This window comes from Vipera ursinii (assembly GCF_947247035.1).
Source record: "Vipera ursinii genome assembly, chromosome: 11".
NCBI classification, from domain to species: Eukaryota; Metazoa; Chordata; class Lepidosauria; order Squamata; family Viperidae; genus Vipera; species Vipera ursinii.
In genome coordinates this window covers 19,219,231-19,246,852 of record NC_139524.1, presented here as the reverse complement: position 1 = coordinate 19,246,852, position 27,622 = coordinate 19,219,231, and the positions used below count along the sequence as shown (strand labels likewise).

Here is a 27,622-nt window from a genome sequence, read left to right as displayed (position 1 = left end):
TGGCCTCGTCTTTGCAGATAACACTGCTGAATAACACACAGACTTCAAACTTTTTGAGCTCAAGGAAATCCTGAGTCAATCTCAGGCTCTTGACCAATTAAGTCAAGTCTTCTGGGCCCAACTGGGTCCATTTTGGAAACTCATTACCTCATGATTCCCCATGAACATGTCCTTGGCTGCCATCACCAGAGCTGCTGGTAGCAAATCCCAAACTCCTTGCTGTGTAAATATGTATTTCTTTGAGATGTTCTTGGTGCTCTCTGAGCTTGGCTGTTTTCTTGCAGATGTTTCATTACCCAAAGTAGGTAACGTCAGACAATCAAGAAATAAACCATACCCCGGTCAAAGAACTGTCAAACAAGCTAACAGGAAACAGCCCAATCAAAGTTCTCCAAGATCATTTCCACCATCATTGACAGGGCAAGCCACTAAAATATAGCAAACCCCACACCTTGCTAGCATTGATGAGGCTACCTAGTTGGGTAATGAAACACCTGCAAGAAAACAGCCAAGCTCAGAGAGCAACAAGGACCTCTAATTTCATCTCTGACCTACAAATACTCTCCTTTGTGTATTTCCTTTTCTTTGTCCTGAATTTCCCGGCATATGATTTTGACGGATATCCTTGACTCGGTAAAGAATGTGAAAAATGCCTCTCTTCACACGATCTCTTTCATGCTTTTAAAAGACCTTTGTAGTGTGTGCGGCCCCACACACTTTGAGCAACGAGGAGGAGGAGGCTCTTGAAAGCAAACCTGATTTTTGCAATCAGATAAGTAGATATTGTGAAATTGCCATAACTGCCACTTCTCTTTCAAGGCTATTTACGCACTCATTGTACTTACTGTCGGAAAGCTCTTCATGTCCAGCTGTGGACTGCAATGGGGGCTTTGTGCGTAGAGACTAAGCTGTGTGTGATTCAAGGAGATATTAGGCACTCTTCCCACAACGATCAGTGTGGTGAAACCTGAAGGGAAGCAGGTGCAATTGCTTTCTTCTTCCATGATTTTATCCTGCAACTGTTTGGTAAGAAACATTTTTAAGCTTGTTGACTTAAGCAAAAAAGTAGACTGGACCTGTGAACACTTGACGTGACCTTCTCCCCTTGCTTTGTCCTTGACAATTCTGGCTCAGTTGCAGTTCCATGCTGCGTTGCTTGTCGAAGTGGGGCTTTCTGAAGACCACGGATGGCTGTCCCAAGGGCGCTTTTCCAAAAGGCAGATGGACTTTCTTGGTTTTTTTTTGTTTTTTGTTTCCCTTGAAAAATGAAGGTTTCGCTTCTCATCCAAGAAGCAGCTTCTTCTTCTTCTTCTTCTTCTTCTTCTTCTTCTTCTTCTTCTTCTTCTTCTTCTTCTTCTTCTTCTTCTTCTTCTTCCTCTCCTCCTCCTCCTCCTCCTCCTCCTCCTCCTCCTCCTCCTCCTCCTCCTCCTCCTCCTCCACCTGGATGCTTGAGAATCACCATGGACCATAGATTAGTTTTCAGATGTATGGCATTTTCAGTTGAGGGGTGGGCAAGGAGAAGGCCTGGACAGAAAGTTGGCCTATGGCCTATTATTGCATTGTAATTTCTTATATTTCTATTATTGAGGAGATACATTACGGGATGAAAAAAATGAGCCAGTGCAGAATGACATCAGGCAGTTTTCTCAATCTCAGCAGCTGGAAGATGAGTGGACTTCAACTCCCAGAATTCCTCAGCCAGCAGAGCTATAAGGAACTACAGAGGGAGAGGGATTTGGCAGTGATTAACCTCTTTATTTGAGCATAAATATATTTCATTTGCATTTGTTTTCCCTGGGGTCCAGTTCAGAGAGTTTACAAAGAAGGGACTTATATTTTGGGCTTGGTGGACTTTGAAAATTGTTGAGAAGATGTATGTTCCTTTAATAGGCCTTCAGTGCCATCTGCTGGGTGATTTGTCACAAGTCCCATTTATGCCACCAAGGATCATACCAGAAGAGTTGATTTCAAGTTGCTGAAGAAGCAGAGAGCAGAAGGGAAGTAAGAAATAATGAGTAGCAAATAAATAAACCATTGATCTAGACTTAATTTAGGTTAATTCATCCCTGATGAGGCATGCCAAAATGGACTTTTTTTTCTTATTAGAAAAACGAGGAGGAGGAGTCTATTCTGCATAGTTATACAAAATTGTGCAGACACTTAGATGCTGAACCACACGGTGGCGCCAAACTCACAATAACGCACAAAAGTTGAAGACTTTTCTGTTCCTCTTAAAGAAATTTCTCGGCGGGGGGGGGGAGATTGCCCACCCTCTTAAGAAATCCTATTCTCAGTCTGTATCCCTGATCAGCACTGAATCTCACCCCACAATTACCCCCTTATCCTGCCACTGATGTGACCACAAAAAAAGGGCCCCGAAGGTCCATAAGGTCATTATAGCAGCTAATATTTCATTTAATGTGTCTCAGATGATTAAAGGGCCGGAGACTAAAACATACCAAGGAGGGCTGCAGGAATTGGGTGTGGCCAGTCTAGAGAAAAGAAGGACTGGGGGGACATGATAGCAGCATTGCAGTATTTGAGGGGCTGCCACAAAGAGGAGGGGGCCAACTTATTTTCACTTCTCTGAAGTGGTATGGGGTCTCCTGCTTGAGCAAAGGGATGGACTAGAAGGCCTCCAAGGTCCCAGCTCTATTCTGATTGACTGATTGGTGTTAACCTCTGCTTATCTGGGTGTTGATTGCTGGAAGGAAGATGTCTTGATCTTTTTCTTTCCTTTTTGGCTTTTTGATGGACTCTTTCGAGTGCTGTGTAGATATCGTTTATCTCTATGTGATGTTGATGGCCAGTTTGTCTGAGACTAGCAGGCCTCATCCCAAGCCTAACTTAGGGCACTCGTCAAATTATTGAATAAACGAGAGAAAGAAACTTAAATGCACGATCCATCGTGTTTTATGGTCTGGGAGAGGTGGGGCCTTAGACACTATCAAGCTTGGAAGGCAGAAGAGGTCCCAAAATCGAGTGCCACTCGCTTAACAGCTGGTTTCCTTAGCAACAGGAAATCTGATCTCAGTTGCAAGTACCATCAGTGGTGAAATGGCGAGAAATAAATTTTTGATTCTTATTAAAACAGGCTATGTGTTTCAGAAGAGACCGACTTCTTTATAAGGGACTTGTGTCCGTTCTTTTAATTTGAAAACATTTCAGTGACTGTTTTCCCCAAATGAATGCTTCTTTGTGGTTGGGGAGGTAATGCTATCAAACAAACAGTGTTCAGATTTTTTCTTCTTCTCAAACTGCTTTGAAACCTGACCTCCCGTGTGGTCCAAATAAACTCAGATTCCAGCATAAAGGACAACTTGTAAGGATGATTGAATTTGCAGTGCTGCAATATTTATGCCCGCTCATAATTCCACCTTAGCCAGAGGCACCCACAATTTGGGTGGAAAAAAGGCAGCTGTTTGTGCAATTGCAAAAGAAAAGTTTATATTCCATTAAAGCCACAACGTGCTGACTTTCAGTATCTCCCAGAAAGAACGGTCAGTATTTTTGTGCATTAAGAGCAGTAAACCCCCATTTGGTAGCTAGAGAGGTCATCTACTAAGGTGGAACAGGAATGACCGTGTGGGGGAATAAATAACAAATACAAAGATTTTTGGTTTTTATACCATTTCTTGGAGATCCTCCCTCTACAGTCAGTTGGCCTTCTTCTGGGAAACCTGGTAGTCAAGACCTCAGGATAAGAGTCAACAAATGAATCAAACCAACATGCAGAATCATAGGCTTGAACCACACTCAACTGGGGCACCATGACGGAACGGAATATCTGACGTAAGAAGAGATTGGACAGCCATCGGTATAGTATAAGACCTCCAAAGCCCCTTCCAACTCTGTTCTTCTGTAATAGTATAACACCTTGCAGAGAAATCCCATTTTTCAACTAGCCTCCCACAGAATGAAGACCCCATAAGACATCCCCCCCTACCCTTCCCCCTTTCAGAGTCGCTTAACACCCCAGTCGGAGGTTCGGGGTAGTGGCGCTCAGAGAGACCGTGTCTCCCCTGCACTTCATAGGCTGGGAAAGAACCAGCTGGAAGGGAAGGCTGTTGTCCCAAGATCTTCCAGCTGACAGTCACTGCTGGACAGTCTTTTCCTTCGATTTGGCTGGGCTGCGGGTTTTACAGACTCCTGTGTGGTATAAATTGGAAGCATACGCAAGGCGAGGATGGGATCCAGCCGAAGTTCTGGTTTGGGTTAGGCTCGGAATGGAAAAGATTTGGCCGGGCCATCTTCGTCTCTTTCTTCGGTGCCAGCCATGGGAAGGAGAGCTGCAAGTTGGCAAGGTTCTAGAATAATAGAAACTTAGAGACGAGCAAAGGAGAGAGGACCACAGGGATGATTTCCCCAAACAATACCCTTTTATTCTTTGTGGTCTAGAAGAGAGGCTTCCTCCATTTCTCTTCTTTTTCCCCTTGCTGAGTTTAGTCTGCGCTGCAGCTTTGCATAAATATCAGAACAGGTGAGATTCCTGGAGGGAAAACTTTCTTCTACTTTTTCCAAGCCTCGCTTCAAGCCCCGAATCCTTTGTGCAATCAGAAAAACGGAAAACTCTTTTGTTCCGCAGAGGCCGTGGGTCCTAATAGCTCCCCTTATTTATGGCTAGTATTTTCTGTCCTCCTTCCTCCTAAAAAGCCACCCGGGTGGCCTGCCAAACCCAGAGCGCCATAAAGCAACGGGAAAACATAAAAAAAGGCTCAAGGGTGAAATCATCGTAAAAGATGATTTTGTGAAAACAACTGGAAACCAATCCCTGAGAACAATAGAGCAGTTGAAATGAAAAAGATGTTTGAAAACCACAAAGGGGTGGGGGGTGGGGGGCTATGTAGAGGGTTCCCTTAATTTTGGGCCAGCCCAGAAGGAAATCCCCCCTTTTTGTAGCCTGAGGAGGTTTCCTCGCAGTTCAGTTCCCTTAAGTTGAGCTTAAAAATATGCAAATGAATTACTGCAAATTCCAGATTCTCAGTGAGAGATGCTTTCCCCACTGCCTTTCCTATCCTTCGTTGCAAGGGATGTGCTGTGAACAGGGGAAAAAAAACAGATTTGAAGGTGGACAAACTCTAGGCTGAGGGTCATCCTAAGGCTTCTATCAGAGGTTCTGCAAAATACACCTCCAATTAACCAGAAGAACAGACGAACAGAGTTTGAAGGGACTCAAGCAGGAGACCTTAGACCATTTCACAAAAGGGCTGTCCAGTCTCCTCTTAAAAACCTCCAGTGTTGGAGCACCCACAACTTCTGGAGGCCAGCCGTTCCACTGATTAATTGTTCTCCCTGTCAGGAAATTTCTCCTTAGTTCTAGGTTGCTTTTCTCCTTGATTAGTTTCCACCTGCTGCTTCTTGTCCTGCTTAAAAATTGCAATAATGCACCTATGCAATAGACATGCCTAAATCTCCCAGAAGTCTCCAGCCAGCTTGGAGACAAATGGTTTCACCTCAAGAAGGTAGATGGACCAATGGCTTTAAGGTGGATGGACCAATGGCTTCACTTCAAGATGGATGGACGAATGATCCACCTTTTACAAGAGTTGGCTGGAAAAGCTCCCAAGAGAAAGATTAGTTTAGCCTGGGACATCATTCTGATAAATTTCCAAATCCCAAGCAAAGACATTTGAGATCTCCTTCTAGCTTGATTTTCCTCCATCACCCTGTATACAGATTCTCCTCAAGTTCTACCAAGAGGTTTCCTCCACATGTCTTGCATTTCCTTCAGAGGAAAACGTTTGGCTTCCTCTGCTCCATAACACCATTTTTCTTTTTAATTAGCATCACCCCTCTCAAGGATGCCTTGATTATTTACAGTCGGAGCATCCAAAGGACTCAACACTTTGTGATCTACCATAGATCCCTTTCAGATCTGCCTAGCTTTCCATCGCATCTGTGTGAGACCTGTAGGAAATCTCTTTAGGATGGAGTTAGCCAAGTTGGAAACATCAGGGCTCTTTCAAACATTAACCCAGCTTCTCTGCTCCAACCTGACTGCAGAGAAGGAATTCGACTGAGGCAGAAGTATGGGATACATCTGAAGAAGATACTTTTTTTCAGGTTTTTGTGGGGGTTTCTCGGTTCTGGTTGTGGGAATGGAGGGAAACTGAATTCCTCCGTTCGTGGTTGTCAGTATGGACCTGCTAGGAGGAAAGGGAAACCATATTGGATTGAGGAACAAAAACTCTTGGGTGGAATATTTAATTTTCGTCATGTTGCTGTGGGACCATTTCCTTGGATTGTCCGTTTTCAGAATAGATACCTTATGTGAAGTTTGGCTTGTAGGCAATGCATGCAGTGTTTGGCTTCCGGTGCCAAAGGAGAAATGGAGAACATGTGCAAACATTGAAATAATGTCCCGTTCACAGCATGGATGTAAAACATTTAGAGTTTTACATAGGAGAGAGTCTAGACAAACAAGGATTTGGCACATGAATTTTAAGACAGGGATTGGGTCAGGAAAATGAGAAGGTCAACAAGTATTCCTTGGCCGTTGAGCAGAAAGAACAAGGTTGTTTGGAAAGAGAGAATAATTCAAATATGTAATTGAACCTGCCCAGAAAAAATATATGTATTTTTCCAAAGGTTTTGACTTTGTAGCTGCCAGAGTGAGGGCGGGAGGACCCAATGGTTGCCCTGCCAGTTTGGCTTCTCCAAGATTTGGTTTGTCTTTTTATAAGATACAGCTAGTTCTCAATTTACAACCATAATTCGGACTGAAATTTTCCTCCACTTCCTCCTCCTCCCTGTCCTTCCTTCCTTCCTTCCTTCCTTCCTTCCTTCCTTCCTTCCTTCCTTCCTCCCTCCCTCCCTCCCTCCCTCCCTCCCTCCCTTCCTTCCTCCCCCTCTTCATTGTCTGAGAGGAGCCAATGTTTTGAGCCAAAATGCCCCTGGGAAAAGCACATCACCAAGTGGTGTCATTCTCCCTGAAGCAGATCACAGAGGCCCTTCAAAGAGGCCTCCCATCCTAGCTGAGATGTCAAAGAGAAAAAGAAACACTTCTTCCAAACGTTTAATTGTCTTTCTTTCTTCATAAACTCTTGTAACTCTTAAAATAATAATAATATTGTGGTATCACTCTTGGGTCTAATAAATGATTTAAGCTTTCTCAAAGAAAGATTCCCTCCTGGCTGAGATGTAAGGAGAAGATCTAAATACCTCTTCAAAATATTTATTGTGGTTTTCTTTTCCTTCACCAAGCCTTTTTTAATGCAAAGAACTGCACCTTTGAAACAATATTGCTTTAAAGTTCTAGTGGTTGGATTAAAAAAATAGAAAAAGGCCTTTCCAAAGAGACCTTCTCTCCTGGCTGAGGCATGGAAAGGTCAAATGCCTCTTCAAGGAGAAGAATCCACCTTCGTTTCTTTCATTTTCTTTTTCAAGCATCAGAACTTCCAAAAATGAAAGAAAAAACCAACTAGGCAGCTCTCCATTCTATCAGACCACAGTAATTTGAACCCTACTAGATTATTCTCAAGAATTTTCCCAGGGTTGCAATGCTACAACAACCATCTCTACACAGAAGGGAACTCAACTGAACATATCAACCCAGAATTGTCACTTGAGGCACCAATGACCAGGCTCAAATTAGGACATATGATGTGAAGACTTAGGTCTCTGGAGAAGGCTTTGATACTGGAATAGGTGAAGGAAAGGAAAGAAGAGGACAATCAGAAGCAAGATGGATGGATTCTGTTGCAGCAGTGATGGGGCATCTCTGGAAGACCTGAAGGATCAGGTTAGAGAGATAGCATCGTAGAGAAAACCTATCAATGTAGTTACAAAGAGTCAGCACCAACTTGGAGACACCTAGTCAATCAATCAACCAATCAATCCTGTATCAACTTTCCCATTTAGTTGGGTTAGTGGAGTCCTTGGTAGTTTTCTTGCAGATGTTTCATTACCCAACTAGGTAACATCATCATCACAACTAGTTACCGAACTGGGTCGTGAAACATCTGCAAGAAAACCACCCAGCTCAGAGAGCACCAAGGATCCCACGATTCTCCTCCTCTTCCTCTCCACAAACCCCACTCCTTCCCAGCACTGAAGGTGTTACCTCGTTGGGTCATGAAACGTCTGCAAGAAAGCCACCAAACTCAGAGAGCCCCAAGGACTCCTGACCTACAAATATTCTCTTCTATGGGTAGTTGAGTTCGACAGCCACTCTTGTCAATGTCAAGCTATTGTCTGCTCACTGCCCCATTCATCTGGCAATATGGGAATGAACTTAGTGTTGTGTGCATAGAAAGCACAAACTCTCCACCAAGTGAAGGAAACAAAGCAAGCTTGAAGCGTGTCATGTTTGCTGTGTCTCTAAAAATAGGTCCGTTCTTCTCAGGACAGTGAAGCTACAGGACACCTGCTCCATCCAGACAAAACATTTTGTTCCACTCAAAGATCCCCCAGCCTGGATGTACACTGCCACAAAGTTCCCACACATCATCTAGACAAGAAAACCTGCTCCTGCTACGGCGCTTAGCTACAACTCATCCTGGCTAATGAAACTTCAAATGACCGCCTTCCGCTAATGAAAGGCATTCAGATAATTAGTTACTTCTCAACCTGAACAATCCCAGACCAAACTCTTTGAATGAGAGTGTCTGCCTGCAAAGAAAAGAAGTCTCCTTTGGTCCCCAAAGTAGGATTCCAGACTCCTGGGAGCTCCTGCCCCATCGCAGATTTCCCCGAGGCCGGCTTTTCATTGGGAGCAGACGTGAAAACTCCTTGACCGCCTGGAGCAGAGACGGAGCCCACTGAATGGCCCTGCCTCGTCCCTCGGCTGCCTGCCGTAATTGGCAAAAAGGGCCCGTCCTTCACCGTGGAGACGTCTCAAGGTAGGGCAGCAGCTGCTAACAAATTCATCGGAGGCCCAGGCTAATCTTAGAATAATTGAGCCATGTTTGTTTTCCCACACGCACACTTAGAAAGGCAGACAATCGGCCCACCGCCTTTGCAGCCTTCCCGTCTGCCTTGCCGTCTTTTGCCCAGCTCATTGTTGCGCCCGTCTTGGCATTCAAGTGGTGTGTCCCACAAATCATATCTTCAAACACTTCCGAGAAGTCAGGATTTCTGACAGCCAGTCAGAGACCGGCGTTCCCATGCCAATTGTGGCTTTCGAGGCCAGAAACGGGGCTGGGGAATTTTTTTAAAAAAATATTGCCCCCTCGTTTTTTCCTTCAGGATTTGACGTGATGGGAGAGGAGGGTGGAAAGGTGGTGTCTTCCTTTGTGGCCTCGTAGCTTGAAAAACTCTCCCTACCTTCTCACTAGAGTGAGAACAAAGCACCCGTTGTTAATTCTGTTTTCCTGGATTTGGTTGATTTGAATCACGGGGTTTTTTTGGGTATTTTTTTGTTTGGGAACAGAGGCATATTTCGGGAATATAACCATTGGTAAGAGTTCAACGTTCACAATTTATTTTAGGAAATTCTTTGACGAGCCAAAAACAGCCAACTTTGCTCCTGGAACTCTTTGCTTTCCTGGGTAGAATTCCCCTAAGATTTTCAAAAGTTGTTAATCAAGTTTTTTATAAAAAAAAATGTGTGAGAGGCGAAGGAAATTGCCACGGCAAAGTGTGGTTTATTAGCGCATTGTGCCAACCCAATTTTTGTAGTTGGTAAATGAGAATTTATTGTCACCAATTGGGAGTAGTCACTAATAAAAGAGTAAAACTAACTGGCTCAGATGTGATTCACAACCCAGCTCCCAGTGCTCCCAGGTAGTCCTCGTTTAGCGACTGCCTCGTTTAGCAACTCTTCGCAGTTACAGCAGTGATGAAAAAAAGTCACTTTGGTACCCATTCTCACACTGACAACCTCTGCAGAGGAAAGGAAAACTGAAGTCAGATCATAAGCACAATTGCAGTTTCACTCCTCAGTCAGTGACCAAGTGGCCCATCCCAACTGTGGTCACTAAATGAGGACTCCTTGTTACAACGGGATTCTGCAATTCAGTAGAACTTTGCTCTCTCTCCTCCCTACCTCCCACTTTCTCCCCTCGTCAATATCCAGTTTTTCTGTCTACCAAAGGCACAGTGACTTGCCTCTGAACGATATTTTTTTATGCCGAAAATTAGCTTTTTCCTACAGTTTACATGGATCGGTTTGAATTGGTTGGGCTCCAGCTCTGGAGTAAACTATACCTTTTCAAATAGGAATGTTTGCAGACCGTTAGGGGCTGTCCCTCTTCAAAGGAGTGTTTGTATTTAAGAACAGACCTTGAGTCTCTCCTCACAAGGGCAGGTCAGTAGGCAAATGGTTTAACTAGGGCAAAGTGCATTTTGGGCAGCACAGATTCTTTAACTTTCTTTTCTAAGTCAGGAGCATGACGGGAGGAGGAGGAGGAGAGGGAGAAGAAAGAGGAGAGGAAGAAAGAGGGGTAGGGAAAAAGGAGGAGATTATTTAAAAATACAAAAAAAACCAAACAAACCACAAGATGGTTGCTGAGACATTTAACTGTAGATTACAGTTCCCCTTCAGGAAATGGCACCTTCGTTTGCTGATATCCCATAGTGGCTAATGAAATAGCATTCAGATTTTAAAGGGCTGCCTCTGAAAATGATTCCGTAGAACATAGAACCATAGGCCTGGGGGGGGACCTCAGAGGTCTTCTAGTCCAACCCCCTGCTCAAGGCAAGGGGGCTTTATATCAACCTGGTCAAATGTTGTCCAATGTTTTCTTAAAAACCTCCAGTGGTGGGACACCGAAAACTTGTGAAGGCAAGTCATTTCACTGATTAATTGGTCTCACTGTCAGGAAATGTCTCCTTAGTTCTAGGAGGCTTCTCTCCTTGGTTAGTTTCCAACTGTTGCTTCTTGTCCTGCCTTCAGGTGCTTTGGGGAAGAGGTTCATCCCCTCCTCTTCTTTGTGGCATCCCCTCAAATACTGGAACACTGTTATCCTGTCACCCCTAATCTTCCTCTTTGTTAGACTAGACATACCCAGTTCCTGCAACCGTTCTTCGTATGCTTTTAGCTTCCAGTCCCCTAATCATCTTTCTTGCTCTTCTCTGCACTCTTTCCAGAGTCTCAACCTCTGATCTGCATTCCTAACCATCAAAAGTGCCGCCAAAAAGTATACAAAAGTACTCCAGAGTTTTGGAGTTCATTTATTCATATTCCCAGACTGTTTACAGCTATTTGTCCGAAATGGTATAGGGTTTCCTGCCTGAGCTGGGGGTTGGACTAGATGACCTCCAAGGTCCCTTCCAACATTATTATTATTATTATTATTATTATTATTATTATTATTATTATTATTATTATCATCATCATCATCATCATCATCATCATCATCATCATCTTGGGAGCTTTCTGGATCAGATCAGTTACTTAGATCAGGTGCCGCTTCCTTCATCAAAGAGGCGGAAATGAGGAATCTCCCGGGCAGGGCTTTAATCTTTCCTGAGAATGAGCACCTGCAAAGCCTTGTTGCGTTGAAAACTATTTGCTAGGAAAATTATGAAAGCTGGTGTTAAGCCGCAGGACATTCCGGAACAGCAATGAGAAAAAAAGTTGGAGACGCAGATACAAATGGTCATATGGGGGAGAAAGCCAAAACTGTCCACTTGCATTAGCATGGGTAATCAAGGGCAGTGAATGGTTTCCAAATGAACCAATTCCCATTTTCAACATTTGAGAGTAGATCTAGAATAGAATAACAGAGTTAGAAGGGACTTTGGAGGTCTTCTAGTCCAACCCCCTGCTCAGGCAGGAGACCCTATGCCATTCCAGGCAAAGGGCTGTCCAGTCTCTTCTTGAAAACCTCCACCGTTGGAGCAATCACAGCTTCTGGAGGCAGGTGGTTCCACTGGTTAATTGTCCGCACTGTCAGGAAATTTCTCCTTAGTTCTAGGTTGCTTCTCTTGACTAGTTTCCATCCATTGCTTCTTGAAGCAACATTGAAGTGATATTGAAAGTATTTGCAATCTTCTAAAGACCTGTAAGGTAAATAATAATAATAATAATAATAATAATAATAATAATAATAATAATAATAATAATAATAATAATAATAATAAAGTTGGAAGGGACCTTGGAGTTCATCTAGTCCAACCCCCTGCTAAGGCAGGAAAGCCTATACCATTTCAAATGTAGGTCTGTGCATTATGGGCAAGAGAATTGTCCGTCCTGCTGCATTGAGAAAAGATTAGAAGGACAACTAAAGATCTGCTCTTCATTTCAAGTGAATCTGGCTAATTTGTAATTCCTAAATTAATCTATTAATTAATCCTTGGGGTTGTCCGCCTTTCTGAATTTGGTAATAAACTTAGTAGCTCAACACATGAATTAAAAAAAACCCCACACGTGAATGAACAAGCATTAAAATGCTATGAAGAAGTGTGTAATATTGGAGAAACTGCACTGGGGTGGCTTAATATTAAACAAAACTGTTTATTGCATTCATTTGTTCTATATTTTGGAAATATGGAACCCAACTTTGGCAAGTTCCACTCCCAGATTTCCCCAGCCAGTCCGGCTGGGTGTGGCAGTCCACACGTCTAAAAGTTGTCAAGATTGGGCACCCCTGTTTTTAAAACAATCTTTAAGTTTTTAAAACCATGTCATTTTCACGTGAAAGTTTCAGAGAATAGACCTGTCCCAAGCGGAATTTGGATTGTTTTTATAACCTCTATATGGCAAGAACACTGGTGTGCAACAAAGGCCATCTGAATAAATGAGTTTCTGAGCTTTGGGGAAATTGTTTGCTGTTTTTAATCTTAATTCCCACCTGAGAGGGGAGTGTGTGCTATTATGATCTAGGAATTGTGTTTTGTTAGCTCATCTCGAAACATTCACTTTTTGATCCAAGTAAATACATTCTGCAAGATAAGGAGGGGGGGGGGAAACCCTGCGTTCCTCCCTTTTCACACTATTTATTTATCCAAGGAATTTCTTTGAAGATAAAATGGCAAGACGTTTCTTTTCCCCTCCTGGTTTCCTTGGGTGGTCTCTCAAGGAGCAGAGCGTGTAACCCAAACGTGCCTCCTTCACCTGGAAATCATCTCTTTTTCCCCCCCCAGTAGAATGACCTCAGTTGTTATATATGTTTTCTTTTTCAATTTAAGGCTTTAATTATAGTAAAAATCAGGTAGTGTTTTTCCTTGGGATAAAGACACAGCGCCTTTTACGTTTCCAGCCTTAAGAAAACTGCTGGAGTGAAGCTTCTCCCCCTTACTTTCCTTTTCCTATATTTTATTTTATACTAAGCTGGAGTCCTCAGCTTCGACAATGAATCACGTGTTGTTGTTTTTTTTAAAAAAAGTTAACCTGGCCCATGAAAGACTAGTAACTCTTCCCTGAAATGCAACTTGGCTTATATACACCAACCTGAATTTCATTAGACCGTGCCCAACCAGTTAGGAACACAAAGTTGTAATTCTTTCAGGTCAACACAATTCTTTATTTCTGTTTCATTCTGAGTTTCCACAAATCCTTCTTATCTTTCTGGTTTGGGGGTGACTCTGGGGGGTTACCTGTAGTCTCTGCAGATTTCTTGCCAAGATTTATTTTTCCCCAAGCCGGGGGTGGGGGGTGGGGTGGGGGGGTGGGACTGTCTTCTTCTTCTTCCTAGGGCTGAGAGGGAGAAGGACTGGCACAAGGTCACCGAGATGGCTTCGTGCTTTAAAAGCAGGACTAAAACTCAAGGTTGCTCCTTGTTCCTAGCTTGGTGCCTTTAACCACTGCACCAGCGATGGTCTCTTCAGCACGTTAGCAATAACATTCTGGAGACGAATGACATCATGATACATTGAAATATAGTCTGGGATGTTTGGATGTACTTATTTATGGTATTTAGAGACTGACCATCTGTCTCATAGAGTGACTCAAGGTCCAGTTTTGTCCAGAGCACATTTCTGTGGAGGTTCTCAACCATCCAGGTCACGGTTGTCCCAAAGGAGCTTTTTCCAAAAGGCAACTGGACTTTCTTGGCTTGTATTCTTTGAAAATGTTTCCCTTCTCAGCCAAGAAGCTCCTTTAGTTCTTCTCTCATCTTGGATGAGAAGCGAAACATCTTCAAAGGGAAAAGGCCAAGAAAGACCAGTTGCCTTTTGGAAAAAGCGCCTGTGGGACGTCCAAAGCGCATGTTATCTGGCCCCGTTAATCAAATCTTTTCTAATTAATAAACAATCTGTTGAAATGCTCAGGAGTCGCGAATCAGGCACACATTGAATCGGCCGCATTTAAACGCCACCAGAGCCTTTCCTTAATTGTGGTAATTGTCTGGTTTTCGGATTTTTAATTTCTGCCTGCCTTCCCTGACAATCTTTCTGTTCAGTTCGCTTTCCAAACCATATGTTTCTGCACTGCGCTGATTCCTGCTCATGAAATATGGGTTCTTAGCTGGAGTGCGGCTCAGAGCAATCTCGTTTTATGGCAGTGGCTGTGGTTTAATTAAAATGTCAAAGGGGGATGTGGAGGGACTGGGGAGAAAGCAGCCATCATCGGAAATAACGTGATAAATGGATTTAAACCCCACATCAGATGTTATTCCTTCCCCCTGTAAGCACAGCTGGAGCCCAAAAATGTGAAATATTCAAAAATATTTTTGATGGAACTCGTTTCCCCTCCAACATTATTGGAAGCCTGAGTTGGCAGGGAGCTAATCAAAATGTAGCATTTTAATTAGGGGTAATCTAATCAGCTTTCACTGCTCTAGCAAGGAGACATATTTTTCTGTCTTTCTGATTTTTCAGCCCGTGGAATCATTGAAGGAATAGCCTTTTCTCGCACAAATGTAAAATACGCACCCAGTCTCTTCCTACACTCAGCCTAAAGCTGTTATAAATATTTCCAGGTATTAATATCACTTAGCATGACCCATGCTTGACTTTGTATTCTGAGCACTGACTTTGGTGCTCAGTCCTATGAGTTAATAATTAGGATCAGTACAGGTGCTATTAATATTTTGTAAATGTATATAAACATTCATGGCAGCCATTTGGTGGATTTACTGAACAAAAGCTGAGGGTAAACATTCGAAAAACTAGCCGCAACTGAGACTCCTTTAAGTCTGCTTGTCTCTTTTTAAGAATCCAACATGTTCTAATCCTCAATCAAACTTTATTTTTACTTTATTGCTACTTAGGGAGTTGAGTTAAGGCCCTAGTCTTACAGTTAGTCAGATTTCTTGTTTTTTAAATTCAAATCCTGCCTGTAAGAAGATCAAAGCTTCAGAAATCTCCCCCAAATTAGCAGCGATAGCTCACAGATAGCCTGTTAATGCTGTCTTTCCTGATTTTACCTTTTGTCATTTTACCTATTTGCCAAAGAGTGTAAGACATAACCTAGGAAATGGCCAGGATGGCAGGCATTGCAAATTTGCCCAATATCAAGTTGTTTTTTTTATACTGTGAGCTTCACTTTTATGACGATGTTGTTGTTGTTTTTAAACTTTGCCAGTCACTTTCAAACATCTGTCAAAAAATAAAATAAAAAGAAGGGAACCTAATGCAAAATGAAAGGATGAAACTAGCTTTAGGCATTTACAGGAACAGTAAAACCCAGTGGGGAAAAAGTCTTATTTGAAACATCTGGAAGACATTTATCAAGCACTGGAATAGCTTATCCATGGAATGTATAATTTGAGTCCATGTGTTTGTCAGGGTTTTGAATGATTGTATCATTTGATCATTGACACTGCCTAATATATATATATATTGTAAAAATAAGTAAATAAAGTAGAAAAGAAAAAAAATGCCATAATTGGCAGAACAAAAAAGTCTTCTTGGTTAACAATGGAGCTTTAATTCCATTTCCCCCAATCCTTGTAGAAAATCTAGGGATCAACAGCCAACATGGCCAAGAGAATTCTGGGAACTGTAGTTCCAGTACACCTAGAGGGCCCAGCTGTTTAGGGAAGCCTGTTTTATGTATCCTGCATGAATATTCTGAAATATAATTTCTTGAAGCAGAAAATATACGGATTTAAAACAATTGGCATCTCCCCAAAAAACATGCCCAAAATTTCTAGTAGTTTTCTTGCCACAAACACAAGCTGTTGTATTATTGCTCCCTGTAGGCTTTGTGGCATAAAACAAGTTAAAACCAGCCCAAAATTTGGAATAGCTTGATAAGCGAAGGCTCTTTCAGTCCTCCTCTGCAATCTGTCCCCGTACATTGCTATCATTCTTAGCTCTAGAAATGTCACATTTTAATCATTTGGTTTGTCCTCAGATTGTAAAGGAAACCTCCATGGCTTTGTTTGATTCTGAAGACCTCTACTGAGAACCCCATGTTTGCGTGGCTTCTGTGTCAGTGTGAAACTGTTGTATTTCAGACAACCACAGGCCAAAATAATCTCCCCAGAACACCCTAGATAGCAGTAGAATTTGAAAATACCCCACTATATCTGCCTATTTTGTAGCAACTACAAAATGTGTCTGTATCTTTTTTGTGCATTGAACTGCTAAAAGATCATGACGGGCTCCCCAAACTATGCAGAAGAACAACAATATGCAGAGCTGTGTGAGGTCGAATGGTTACATAAAGAAAATCCCCATCCTGGGATCAATATAATCCATGCAGTGTTGCTTAGCCTGATTGATTGATTGCCCTCAAGAGGAAAGAGACAACCCACAACTGGGTTAAGAAATGTAGGAGGCCCCAGCAATGAGATCTAAGTGGGGTGGAGCTTCAGTGCGAGAATGATCCTCAAATGTTGGGAAGGCCAACCTCAATGAACTTGGGTGACAACTGATTGGACAAGGGTCTCCTAGGCACTGACAGCCCCACCCCCACCCCCCAGATAAGAGATGAAGTCTTCCAAGTCAACTGGTCTCCAGACTCTGTCCTAGGTCCTGAAAGTCGGCCCTTTGTTTGTGGGAAGAGACAGATATCTCTTTTTCATTTATAAGGATATGTCTAGATTTTTTTTTGCACTTCTAAAAGACAATGAGGATGCAGAAACCCCAAAGGTGGCGTTTAATTAAAAACAAACAAACAGACAAAATAAAACCTTTTGTTGTCGTTCTGTATCCCTGATTTCTAGCTAACAAGAATTGCAGTTTGCAAGTAAACAAGAAATGGAATATCAGAACTCTTGAATACCAGATCTTTGGAGTCCTGTTAGGATTATCCCTTTAAATTTTCCCAGCAATAGGAACACCCATCCTTTGCAGAAGAGAGAGAGAGAAAAAAAAGAAGGAACACATTCAGAAAAGCTGGTGTCACCTATAATTTCTGTTGAAGGGAACAACAGCTGAAAAACCGATGTGGGGTCTTGGTTCTTAAGATAGAATGTGCTAGGTCAGGCAGATAATTTACTATTGATTAAAATCTGTGTCAAACGAGATCCGAAAGGAAGAGAAAAGAAAGTATGGGGAAAGTATATCGCCTTTGGTTTCCCATCACTGAAAAATGGCCAATCCATCCTTAAATTATTCAGCTTCTTCTTGAAATGTTGAAATCAAGAATTTCTTGCAGAGAGAGGGGTCTTCACTAAAAACCTGAGCAGAATTGCCCGAGACTAAACCTTCATCCAGATGTTAATCTCTCTGCTGTTCTGGCTTGTCTTGATTCCAAACTTTTTCTACGCTGGGCCTCTGAGAAAATCAATTTTCTTTTAGAAACTCGGATGTTGTGAGAAACACACACGTTTTTGTTACCTTGCGGCAGTGTGGGAAAGGGAGGAACCTTTGCAAACCTCCTTGAAGAATTCAGTCTGGTGATAAATTTAACTTGGTGGAGATATCTAACAGATGCTTCAGAGAGGATTGCTCTGAATCCTGTTTAGCCTTGTCAACCTGCACCTTTAGGTTCCATTAAAAGCAATTGGTGGGGATAGTCAGAGGCGGGATGGAGAAAAAAATTGGAAAAAAGCCCAATTTGAAGAACACGTTAGCTTTTGTAGACTTCCAAAACTGTAAATTCAAATGCTGTGTGTAACGTGGTAAGGGTTACCTTGGATACAGGCATAGGTAATATAGAAAATTCTCAGCAAAGGAAATTGCATGAAAGTCAGGTGAAATTAATGGTTTTTCTCTTCCTTTTGCTAGACTTTTGCTTCTCCCAAGAGGAACTGAGAGTAAAATGGGTCAGATCCATATGTTTGTTGGCAAAATTTACCTGTTACGTTACCTTGATTTTCATTCCCATGGTTGAAAAATGGTATTTGCCTTCCTGGACAATGGAAGCAGTTAAAAACTGGTGGATTGGTCCTTAATCCTTTGCAAAAATAAGAAAAGAGAAAACCTGCTACTGATCAATTCTGGTATATATGTGTGTGTGTGTTTGTGTGTGTAGATCTTTGGTCATTCGGGTTTTTCCCCACATAAAATTGGAGGTATCAGGGCAACGTTTCGATGAAATCTCATCCGTCATCCTCAGGCTGGCGAGTCAAACCTCTAAGTTTGTATTTTCCCCGAGCCATTATTTAAAAGGAAGGAAGGAGGTGACATGCCTGCCCCATGACTTCCCAGCCTTAATTTCTTAGAGAACCTGTTCTGAATCTCAGCCTCCGATCAAGCGACTTTCTGTTTTCTTCTTTAAAAAGTCTTTGGATTCATTATTCCAGCAATGTTTCCTTTGTTAATTAAAACAAGCGTCATTGTGAACATTTGTTCTGGCATCTGAGCCATGGCTTTAATTTGCAGCAGTTGCGCAGTGCCTCTGCTGTTCTCTCTTGGTTTCCTGGTTGTGTCTGTCGTGATTCATGGTGCCCATACTTGACACAACTTAATTGTGGTTAGGTTATTAAGTACATGTCATAAGATAGCTTACAATTCATACGCTTCTAGTTTTGGACCCGCTTTAACCCTAACTATATCAATGTGCATTTCAGTATGGGTGGCGGGCAGCATGTCTGTGCTTTTGGCTGTGCTTGGTCTCCCCCCCCCTTTATTTTCTTTTTCTTTTCTTTTTACGAAGCATTCAGAAGCTCAAATTTGAGTTCAGGATTATAAGATTTCAGGAAGGGAAAAATCTCCAACCTGCAAGAGACTCCTCTGGCTAAAGATGAAACCTCAAGTCAGGAAAATATTCTCTAGGAGAACCTGGATTAGAATTCCATTGTTCATTAATAGGCTATATCAAAATGCAAAATAAAACACAAAACACTAATAAAACTATATGTAAAACAAAGGAAGGAAAGAAGCAGGCTAAATTAGCGATTTATTCTCCAAAGCACCTGAAGAAGCAGATAGGAGGAAACTGATGAGAGGAGAGACAGCCTGGAAAATTCCTAAGGAGGAATTTTCTGACAGTGAGAATGGTTAAGCACTGACAACTTGCCTCTTGAACTCAGGGCTGCCTCACGGCTGGTGGTCTTCAAAAAAAAAGATTGGACATCCATTTGTCCTTGATGGTATCAGGAGTCCTGCTTTGGGTGGGGGCTTGAAGAGCTTCGAGGCCCTTCCCTGCACTAGGAGTCTGTGAAAAGAATAAAATAAAATAAGGAATGAAAATCATGTTTCTGTGTCACCCCAAAACATCCACCCAACCTACTCTACGTCCTCATTTCTCAGCCAGAGAGATTTACTTTTGAAATTTGCTGCTTCTTAATTCACCAATGAAGATGGTAGAGGACAGGAAGGCCTGGAGGAACATTGTCCATAGGGTCGCGATGGGTCGGACACGACTTCGCAACTAACAACAACAAATTCACCAAAGGATCACTGGTATTGAAAACCCGTTCATTTTGTTATATTTTCAGCCATGATTTTAACCACTTACATTCCCCTGAGTTCAAAGTTTAGATTTCAATGACCCGTACCTTAGCTTTGTTTGGATTTAACTCAAGAAAGGGCAGAAAATGCTAGGTTTTTGAATAAACCTGATCTAATTCCTGGATTTGATGAACAAATAGCAAAAGTCCTGTAGGTGGTGCCTTAATATATCGGTAATATAAAACCAATATTTGTTTTCTTTGGGGTCCTTGCACTATATGGGGGCTGTCTCAGGAATGCTGTTTTCTTTGAGGTTTTTAATGTTTCCTTTGGAACAAAAGAAGAAGAAGAAGAAGAAGAAGAAGAAGAAGAAGAAGAAGAATTGGTGTTCTTTTGCACCAGCTGTGTATAATCTTGATTTCAATCAATCCGCAGAATTGCAGCCTAATGCTTCACTTGGCTGTTATTTGCAGTTCTGTATTCAGCTATAATGAGATTTCAGAAGATCAGCATTTCTCACATAAATGAATAATAAACTTACCTGTAAATTAAATATTATTCTTTGTGGCATATTCATCAAAATAGATGGCAGCTATTTTGCATTATGGATGCAAAACGGAACGGATACATACAGAGAAATAATTCTAGATGGCAACCTTGTAGATGCTCTCCTGGCTTGCTGATTTTTGCTGTAATAGTCTAAATAGGGCTGGTTGTCCTTATTTATGAACTAGAAAGAAATAACTTTTAAGTAGAATGGATGAGAATTTGTGTCTGTCTTGGTCACGCTGGAATTCTGATGCAGTCCAGGGGGATATTGCCAGCAGCAGATGTGAAAGTACGCATAATTCTTAATTTTAATAGGCAATGAAATTATGGATTTATTTGATCCCTTTGTTATGTGCATTGGTCTCCTCTTTGCTTTGTTTACATTCAATCTAAGATTGAGGCTGTTTAGAAAATTAGCAGATGAAATAAAATATAAATAAATAAGTTTAAGGAATATAGAGATGGGCCCCTGATTTAACTTTTTGTGGGCCCCAACGCCACCTCTGGCTTTAATAGCTATAAACTGTAAACTGGAAGCATGCTGGCTGGAGAATTCTGGGAGTTGAAGTCCATGCACCTTAAAGCATGCTGGCTGGGGAATTCTGGGAATTGAAACACGCTGGCTGGGGAATTCTGGGAGCTGAAGTCCATGCACCTTAAAAGCATGCTGGCTGGGGAATTCTGGGAATTGAACTCCAAGCATTTAAAAGTTGCCCAGGTTGAGAAACATTGGACTGGATACTCTACCTAGCAATTATAGAAATTCGGTTAGAATTCAGTTAGAAAAGACTGCTATGTAGCAATATTTCTATGTTGACCGAGCTGTGTTCTCCTCACCACTGGAACTGCCTTGCGTAAAATGGTTGGCCATACGATAGTGGCAGTGTCTGCACATCTGTCTCTGACTTTGGGGTCCCCTCTAGGACGTGCAACTTCAAACAGCCCCTCATCATCAGACCAAGCGTTCCCTGTAGACGGTTCATCTCCAAATGGACCGGAGATCTTAGCCTCCATGATGAGTTTAGACGGGGATTTCATCTAAGTTGGAAACACATGGAAAGAATAAACCATCTAACATAAATAAATAAGCTGGATCAAAACAGCTGCCCACTCCCAAATGCCCTTGTGCTGTTGAGTGGTACAGATAGAGGCATAATTACTTCCAGTCAATGGCAGTAGACAGAAGTTGCATGTTTGCAAATTGGAAGGATTACAACAATCCGTGGAGTGGAAAGGTGGGAGAAAAAACAAATCACCTGGAAGAATGAAAAGGGCGTTCTTAGGATTTGCGAGGGTTCCCCCCCCCATCTCATGGGAAGTTTTCAGGAATTCGTCTTGAAGGGAAGAGATCTTAAATCTCTACTGGGCTCTTGGATCCAAGAAAGCATCTCCATGTATGAATCTTCTTTCAAAAAGCGTGAGTGTTGGCTAACTTTGGATTTCCCAGAATGCGATGGGCTTGCAATGGAAAATTCCATATGCTGTCCACTCAGGGTAGTTTTGCCCCAGACAATGATTCACATGGAAATTCGGCAGCAGCGAATGAATTCTTTGTTATACGCATCTGAAATGGTGCAAGTCAGGGTTTTTTTCAATGTATTAAAAGTTTTTTTTTTAAAAAAAGCCGTTTTGCCCCATTTTATGACTTTTCTTGCTAAAGTTATTAAGTGAGTTGCTGCAGTGATTAATTTAGTAATACAGTTGTTAAGTGAATTTGTCTTCCCCGTTGACTTTGCTTGTCAGAAGGTCACAAAAGGGGACCACAGTGACCCCAGGACATTGCAACCGTCATAAATGTGAGCCAGTTGCCAAGTGGCCGAATTTTGATCACATGACCGTTGGGATATTGCTACTGTCATAAGTGTAAAACATGGTCATAATCAGGGCTTTTCTTTCTCCTAGAACGCCCAGAACGGAGTTCCGGCACCTTTTTGGGATGGGACCTTGTAGGGTAGGCAAGGCGGGTTGTATGACCTGTGTGAGTTCCGGCACCTTTTTCTTTTACAAAAAAAGCACTGGTCATAAGTCACATTTTTCAGTCCTGTTGTAACTTCAAACAGTTACTAAATGGACTGTTGTAAATTGAGGACTACCTATATTGACCCTAATGCCATCTGGGATTACCAATTTTCTAAACCGATTTAGATGTGAAAAAGGCGTTGTCTGATACCTACTGTTTTTTTTTCCATTTTCCATTTTTTTCTTTTTTCTCCTAGTTAACTTAGGACACTACTTCATACAGTGGATTACATTTATATTTATATATGCTTCGATCTCCCCAATCATCTCTAAATTTCAGGGTTGCACTAATAAATTTTATGTTTATTGCTTTATAAGGGATGTCAACTCTACACTTGCATACCAGTTGGCCAAATATCCACATCAAGTCATACAACTACTCAAAACTTTTTAATTAGATAAGTTGTTTTATTGTCTTATTATTGTTTCCCCCCCCCCCGATAATGAATTGCAGTATCAAGCTATTTCTCTTTCCCTATTATAAAAACTGGTCAAACATCATAATAAAGATATTCGATTCAACCTGAATTTATATGCCAGGACTATGAAAATTTATAGGGAGGAACAAAATTGTCTAAATCAAATTATGCAATTGGAGAGAGGGTGTGGGTAGCCATAATTTTTGGCTCATCTTACAGTCTCATTTTAAAAATATAATTATTGATTTCATTCTACTCAATGGAATGTAATCTGAGTCCAAAGTAAGAGAATTTATTCCAACAATGTGGAGATAATTTTTCATCAGAGGGATAAGAAAGCAATTTGGATTGATTTTTTTTAAATAATGGTATAGAGTCAGAAAAGAGGGAGAAGGTAAAACTTTAGAAATATCAACTCCTGTGTTGTAGGATATTAATAAGAGAGAGGGAAGGTCCTCCAAAAGCAGTGAGCAGATAAAGTAATTGTAAGCTTATGTATCATCTATTTCTTCGTCTGTACTACCTTATAGGGCTGATGTTGGTTATTATTATTATTATTATTATTATTATTATTATTATTATTATTATTATTATTATTATTAATTCAATTTGTATACCACCCTATTCCCAAAGGACTCAGGGCGGTTTACAGGGCAAAATTTAAAAACAATACAGTATAAAATTAAGTTAAAGTAAAATTAAATTAAATATGGCCCCAAGAATTAAAATCTCAATTTAAAATCATTAAAACCCCTCAGTCCAGACCTGATAGCTCAAAGAGCCAGGTTATCACGGGAGTACATTTGGACCTTCAAACTATGGACAAGGACTGGAGTAGACAAAGCCAAATTACTTGCTCTATCAATTGCTTTTTCAAAACAAGCAAGGTTCAAGTCAGTTTCCGTCAATTTTTACCCCTGTTTTACCCTTCTTCCTTCCAGGAAAGTCCACTGGTGAGATGGGTAGCAAGTGGGCCAAATTTGACAACCTCCTCCCCATGCCAGGAAATTACCACATCCAAGCCGAACAGTCTTGCAAGAAAGAAATTTCCTGCGCAGAATTAAGTTTTCAGGCCTTTTATAAAGTTTGGATGATGGTGAACCAATTTCCAATCCAGACAGTTTGTTCTTTTCTAGAGATTCCAGACTTTGAGCCGGCCACTTTTATCCTCTCTTCTCCTAGAGGTTTCACACATTCTCTTTTTTTTTAAAAAAAAAAAAACACACCATTTACTTCTTCATGTAGATTTATAGATTTCTTCTTCGTTTCAATACATGCCCCGAAGGTGCCCCAAGGCGCTTTCAGACCCAGCCGTGCCTGCCCGCAGTTAGCAAATAACACCCTGGCACCGTTCCTAGTATAAGAAGGAGGAGGAGGGGGGCGGGGAAGAAATTCTTTGCCGTAGTTTCTTAAAAAAAAATAAAAAATCATAAATTGGAACAGATGGGGGGGATTTGTCATTGCCCATGTACTTCTTCTCCCTCCCTCCTTTGCTTCACACTAATGACACGCGCGCACACACATGCAACCCCTTCCCCCTCCCACCCCCCAGCTCGGGGCTGCCGTGAAACCCCCGCCCCGAATCGGAAGAGGTGAGTGCCTGAAAAGACCCGTCTTTGGAGCGGAGCTGCTGGGCGCAGAAGCCGCGCGCGCTGGGCGAGATCGCCCCCCGGAGATCCAGAAATGTAGGATCTGGAGACTCTGGAGACCCCCACCACGTCCTGCTAGCGCCTCACCTTCCCGGGGGGTCGGGGGGTCGGAGCCCCGAAAAAAAAGAACAGATTCCGGCTTGGAAGGGAGTCGAAGGGTGGGGCGATGGTGCTTACCAGCTACCTGCTCTTGGGGATGGTCTGCTTCCAAGCCGCGACCTCAGCGACCCCCGAAGACGAGGTAAGCCGGACGGGTCAGAAGTCTCTTGCCTTCTTCAACCTGACGCCCTCGCCTTCCCTTTGCACCTGTGGGGAAAGTCGCACCTGTCCGCGCAGGAAGGCACAGACAGACAGACACACACGCACGCACCCGTTCTGGGAGAGGGAGGCGAGTTTTTTTTTATTATTATTATTATTTAATTCCATTTATATCCGCCCTTCTCCGAAGACTCAGGGCGGCTTTACAAGCTTAGCAGTAGCCTTCATTCTATGTATATGCCTGCTTATTAGGGCTTTCACACACCCCCCCAAGCGGCATTATTAACAAAGTCAGCTTAATTGCCCCCAACAATCTGGGTCCTCATTTTACCTACCTCGGAAGGATGGAAGGCAGAGTCAACCTTGAGCCTGGTGGGACTCGAACCTGCACTCATTGCAGGCAGCTGGTGTTACTTAAGGAGGCATTAGCCCACTGCTCCACCAAGGCTCTTTGCAAAAGTCACCGCCGCTTTGGCCCCGTGGCACAACAGTGAGGTTTTGCAACAGCCGCGCCGGCACGAGTGGGGAGTGGGGGAGACGACGGGGGTGGCGTGGAGTTTGGGCAGGGGGGCGCGCGGGCGTGCGACGGTCCTCTCTGCCGTTATCCTGCTATCTCTTCTCTCCGTCTTCGGAGAGTGGCAGGATAAGTCGTGTTGGTCAGCGTCTTATTTTTTTTCCCCTCCGGGGAAAAAAAAAGTTTTAGATTTTTCCAGTTTTGTTTCGTTTTGTTATTTCTCATCCAGGCACCCGATTTTTTTGTTTTTGTTTTACTAGTTCAGAGATGGGAAATTGCTCCTTAATGCTCCATAATAAAGGACTCGCGGTTGGAAGGAAGAAGTGAGCGTCCGAAGTAAGATGCTGCCTTCAACGCCCAAAGCATCTTTCCTTGGCAGCAAGGCTGCGGGAATTGGGGGCAGGGGGCTTTTGGGGATGTCGGGGCTTGTATTTCCCCGTTGATTTGCAAGTCAAAAGAATTCAGGTTGGAAGAAAGAAAGAGGAAGGAAGGAAGGAAGGAAGGAAGGAAGGAAGGAAGGAAGGAAGGAAGGAGGGAGGAAGGAGGGAGGGAGGAAGTTTCCCAGGATGTTTATTGAGCTTCCTGGAGCTTCCTTCTCTGCTGCTGCTGCAGCAAGCCAAGCCTCTCTGCGCCTGCAAGCGTTTGGCTGGATGCTGCGAGATCATTTTCACTTCCAGAGCCACACAGCAGTCTGCATCTTCACCAGAGGCGGATTCATCCGTTTGGCTAACTCAGTCGGTATTCTGCGCTGGGAAGGAGGCCGGCCCCTGGGGGATTAAAGCCCTGTCTGAACTCATTTTCAAAGGGTCGGGGATGATGGCTCCTGGCCGCTTCTGCCAGTTGCTAACATTCCTTCAACTTTTGGAACTCGAGGAAACAGCGGGAAAGATGGGAGTTTTGTCCTTGTAGCTTAGCTTTCCTTGGAAAAGCTTCTCCAACATTTACAGAATGCGGAATAACGGAGTTGGGAAGGGACCTCGGAGGCCTTCTAATCCAGGAGTCTAGGAGACCCTCTACCATTCCAGACAAGTGGCTGTCCAATCTCTCCTTAAAAACCTGTTGCACCCATCCGTGGTTCTCCCTGTCAGGAAATTTCTCCTTAGTTCTACAATGGATCTCTTTTATCAAAGAAAGATCCAACGCAGAATTAAACTGTTCAAGGGGCCATTTCTCCAGCCCTTTCTGGAAATCTCCTGAACCTTTGGCATGCCAACTATTTGCTCTGTTGCTGCTGTGTGACTCTTCCCTGGACAGAATAACAGAGTTGGGAGGGACCTTGGTGGTCCTGCTCAAACAAGGAGACCCTAACGCTTACCTTCTCCGGCCTTGGGAGACTGTCGTTTGCTTGCCAGGAGGCTAGTTCTGACAATACATCAAGTCAAAGGGTTCCGTACCCTTCTCCGAGGAATTGACTTGGGCCCGTGGAGATACAGGATCCCGGGGTCTGGATGCTTCTTTATGAAAAGGGAAATGTGGCCACACTCGGCTGGGGGGAGGGGGGAAATATACCTTGATCCAGTGCATTGAGCAATTAAAAGCAGCTCTGTTTATACTCCGGCCTCTGAATTCCTTTGAAATTCACGATACCTTCCAATTTGTGGTTTGAAATGTCTCATTTTCTTTCATTTTTGGCACCAGAGACTCTTTTGGCACAGAGGTTACACTGTGCTCTTGCTTTCATAGGCTGTTCTGTAAAGAGGCAGTTTCTTTTGCTGATTTCTGTGCTACCTCTCTAGGTTGTTGGGCTGGCTGGGAACGCATCCTAAAAAAGGAATTTTTAAAAAATAAAAATAAAAAAATGGCAAAGACAAAAGCCAAAGACCAAATAAGTTTGCTGTTAGACTTGATGTCTCAGTCCCTTACTTTTTTCTTAGGGTCAAGAACCCACCAACTTTTTGGTATTTGAATTGTGGCCTTCTGTAACCCATATTTGGCCCAGGCTAACGATGTATTACGCTATGTCTTCTGCAAATGACAGGTTTGAAGCTGCATTTATGTTCTCACATGCCGTTCATGCATCTAGCCCAATGTTTCCTACACTGACTTAGCAGCATTGACCTAAAAGAGTAGATCAGCTCCTCAGATTTACTACCAGAGACCTTTTAACTCAAGGTAGCAACCATATCTTTAATGCCTGTCCCCCCGGATTAATTATATTGGCCTGGCTGCAGCACCATACTCTAGATCAGGGGTGTCAAACTGCTGTCCCGTGGGCCAGATGCATCATAGCAAAACTGCGCCCACCCCATTGCCGGCAAGGGAAAAAAAGTTGTGATACGTCACAACACGTCACGTGACGTTGCAAGTTTGACACCCCTGCTCTAGATCCTAGTCTTCTCTTTCATGGATGTGCTGGGTCTTGTAGGACCACCACACATTCTCAGAAAACAGACTATGGGAGAGGCCATCTTCAATGCTGAGCTCCATTCTCCATTCCTCAGAATTCAGCCAAGGAAAGCTGAGCTGGTGGACCTCGTCCTTAGAGAGGTGGGCTGGAGATCTCACTTCACTTGTAGCAAATTGGTCTTTTCTAACTAGCCACTCCAGCCAAACACCTATTTTGTGAATGATCAAGTCTCCTGCCATTGGCCGTTCCCATGAACACG

The 27,622-nt window shown here is 42.8% G+C and overlaps 1 protein-coding gene across 1 annotated transcript in view; it reads left to right on the top strand.

The window, feature by feature from the left end:
- LOC310645501 (thrombospondin type-1 domain-containing protein 4-like) overlaps nt 1–27,622 on the top strand; it is a gene marked incomplete at its 5' end in the record, with an annotated part of 114,340 nt that overhangs the window by 41,891 nt on the left and 44,827 nt on the right.